Here is a 3,901-nt window from a genome sequence, read left to right on the forward strand (position 1 = left end):
CATGCGGCATTCAGGAAGCACAATCAGTTACATCATATCTGTTGGTCTTTCAAATAAAGAATACAAAAATCAATCCTTTGTTCATTTATTTGTACATATAATTTAGTGCTGCATATGATAACTCCGATAACACCGTGACAACTGCAACGACGAGAGATACCTGTAAACTAATGTGAGGAGCCCTTCAGTCTGTAAAATACTTCACGATCAGTTTTTGCAAAAGCTGAGTAACAACTGAAAAACACTCCACTATTACTAAATACCACTTGTCTCTCTCAAGATTGTCTCCCTCACGGTGTACAACATAGGCAAGAAACTTACAAGAACACAGCCGATATCTATCACGACCGCCTGCACTTGAAAACGTCACCAATCAAACTCTTTAAAGACACGAATGGCGCAATATTGTTGGTTGTCTACCACATCATGCAGCTGCATTAACGTTCGTTTTTCGAACCAGTCCACTACATTACCTGATTACTGGAAACTATATGCTGCTAGCATGTGTGGTGCCATGTTACACCAGCATGTACTCCACCATACTCAGATTACTGGCACACAAGTCGTTCAGTCAGAATGTGTCTTCAGTTGCTTTCTCACGCCGAGTATTCTTATGTATCTGCAGTACGCAAATACTTGCCGCCTGTAATTGCAGCCTCACATTGCTAGCAAGAGTTACACCACATACTGGACAACACTGCACACGGAACGAGTCACACATCAGGCTGATTCGTAAAAAAGTAAAATAAATAAACTTGTCTACTTTGGCCCACGAATCGAGGAAGTGCTTCCAACTGTTGGTGAGATTCTAATGAGCGACTTGCTGTTACGTTAATTCAAATGTAGATGTGACTGTCGATGTAAATTACACAGTTTGCCATACTGTCGCCATCTGTATATGTGCGTGTCATTTCGTAACTTTCCTCACCTGAGTCTACGACGTTTAATAAAAATGACGGAACGAGCAGCAGGGATGTCAAAAACGAAACGCACTACGACAACTAAGTTTCAAAAGACGGTTCCTCTGACAACAGTGCTACACTGAAGCGAATACCTGGTGGTTACACAGAAGGAAGAGATACATGTCCAGTGTGCACAGAAGAGGTTCTTATAAAGTGTCAAGCGATGTGAAAGACTCATAAAATGTTGACGTCGAAAGTGAACTGGCCGGATTGAGCGTGTGGGAGGTTCCTTTCCCTATCGACAGCAACTTATTTTCCAGATTTTAGGTTTCAATGTGACGCTGCAGCTAAGGGAACAGTGCAGAATACAGCAGCAGCGGCGGCGGCGAGCGAGAAGGCGTTACCCGCGCATGCGCCGGCAGCGGATTCGCCGCGCGGCGTGACGGTGAGTGGCTGGGGTGAGGCTCGCGAGCCAGCCGTGGGGCCGCCAGAGAGACTCGCGCCCGCCAGCCTCCAGCACTCGGCTGCGAGGCGGACCTGCAGCTTCACCTCAGCCAGCGTCGGCCGCCAGGGCCCACCTGTGGCGAAGCAGGCGGTCACGTGTGTAACCGATACACGACGAAACAAACAACTTACACCCACACATTCACACCAGGTTACGATCGGAAACATAAAACACACTAAATTTTCTGAATCTCGCCGTTCGAAAGAGAAACACCACACCATGGCTTCACAATATTCGGGAAACCGACAGCCACGAAGCATCGCCGTTCACAAACTGCCGAATCAGCCGGTGGCGCACGAACTTCGGATTCGGACTCCACAATTTGAACAGAACATCCGCAAGCAAACACCATTACACAAAGCAGCTACACACAATAAAACATATACCAGAGGAAAATAGTGGCAAGTCTCATATGATGGAGAAATTAAATAAACAAATTAGTGGAGAGAAAAGGAACACTCAGACGCACTCGCGCACAGGGACGGACAGAGAGAGAGAGAGAGAGAGAGAGAGAAGAAAATTCAAATTGGTCGCCAAATACTCTCGACAACAAATGAACGCCAACGGCGTTAGCAAATACAACAATGTGTGTGTGTGTGTATGTGTGTGTGTGTGTCTGTAGTGCCCTCAGAACGCAAAAGGAGAATGTCACAACAAAACCTGACTAATAACAAATATGTAAGCAAAATATTTTGACACGCCAAAATCATGACGTTTAATAATCAACAGATGTGTTAACTTGCTGATAAATTTCACATTTCCAGCGTTTGGTTTGCAGATGACAAGCAATCATTGCAAGACACCATACAGATAGCCGTGCAGAACTGTGTAATGTGAAAATTTCGGTAAGGAGAAAAACGAACAAAAACTTTCTTCACGCCTCACTTTGTTAGATAAAGTAAAACATAAAATACGTTCACTTTCTACAGCTTACAATAACCAGATCTCACTCTGGATGGCACAGAGGTGCCGAAACATGTTTAGGTAACAAGAAAAATTAGTGTTTCAGCATAAAAGGAACCCGTTTTCAATAATATATGTATATATTCGCCGTTTACTGTAAAAGTTATTTTGACAATTGCAGTGTCGCCTTTGGGCACTGAAAAAGATTTAATCTCGGCACATGTCAGACTTTAAAGTCCTCCGACACACACACACACGTCCCGATTTTTGTAACTTCATGTGGTGAACCGTTTCAACTGTTTAAATGCTGACTGTTTTACTGCATTCTTTAATAAATTTACTCTGATAGCGTCTTGGAATTTACTTCAAATGTGTTAACTACTCTCACCACCAAATTAGACACGCAGATCGCCTGCCTGCATCTAAACAGCTGTCCGTTCTGCTGCAAGAACTGCCCAAGTGGCCATATCAGCGAGAGATGTACGGAGAACAAGCAGGAGGGATTGCGGTGCGTCGGCTCACTAACACCGTACAGGAAATAGTTAAGTGTAGCAGTCTCGGGTGGGAAGTTACGGCGTGTTTATTGCTTTCTCCGGAGTCGTGGCTACATTCAGAAACATGTACGGAGATTTGGTACCAAATGGGGGTCTTGCGCGTAAAAAAGCGTTCGGAAGAAAAGTAAGGAGTAAATATTTGTACAAGGATCGGGTGTTGAAAAATTACGACCCAGGACAACCGGAAATCTGGGAAGAACCCGGGAATATTTTCATCGTTTTAGTTTTCAGATAAATTTTTGTAATTTTGGCTGGTAGGAACTGATTCTCTGGCAAAGAATGCTACTTTATCCCGCTATTGGAGAGTAATACTGCAGCTATGAAACATAAACGGGAGGGAAAAAAATAAATCTGCAGTTGCAAAGGAAATGCGCCATTTACAACAAGAAAACACAGCTAAAAATATGTCAAAGGCCTGAGGGCGAAGACGATATAATACTTCGTAACAATAAACTCCTTTCTGTGAGTGACATCACAGCTGCTTACGTCAGGTTCATCTGGGCAGTCGCCAGCGGGCTGTTGCGCATGCGCAGTTGACTCGCCTGCGAGCAGTACCTTCCCCCGCCCCCCGCTGCTCGCACTGCTCGTGCCGTTAGCTGTGTCGCGCGCCCTGGCTGCCGCTTTCGCGCATGCGCTGAGTTAACTGAGTTGTTGAGAAAGGGGGGGGGGGGGTAGTGTCCACGTGACCCGTGTTTGCGTTCAGTGATTTCGCTGCTTCCTCTTCATGTACAGTTCCCACGTCAAATGAACACACAACGTATTTCTGTGGCCAGGAGCTATCAAGCGTATTAAAATACATTAACATATTTATTGACGGCAGAAATATATTATTAGTTTCAGTTTTCTAGATTTTGTTTTATTTCAAAGTTTTAAGCAGTCAAGTATTAATCACTTTGCAGAACTGTGAAGTTATTGTTGTCAGTTTGCTAAAGAAATTTGGCGTTACCATTCTCGCTGAGGCGGTCAATTTATTTGAAACAAAGTGTTTCATTCCACAGCTGTTTGTTGAATGTAAAGTGCACGTTTTCATATTCTGC

The sequence above is a fragment of the Schistocerca piceifrons genome, chromosome 11, assembly GCF_021461385.2.
Source record: "Schistocerca piceifrons isolate TAMUIC-IGC-003096 chromosome 11, iqSchPice1.1, whole genome shotgun sequence".
Taxonomy (NCBI): Eukaryota; Metazoa; Arthropoda; class Insecta; order Orthoptera; family Acrididae; genus Schistocerca; species Schistocerca piceifrons.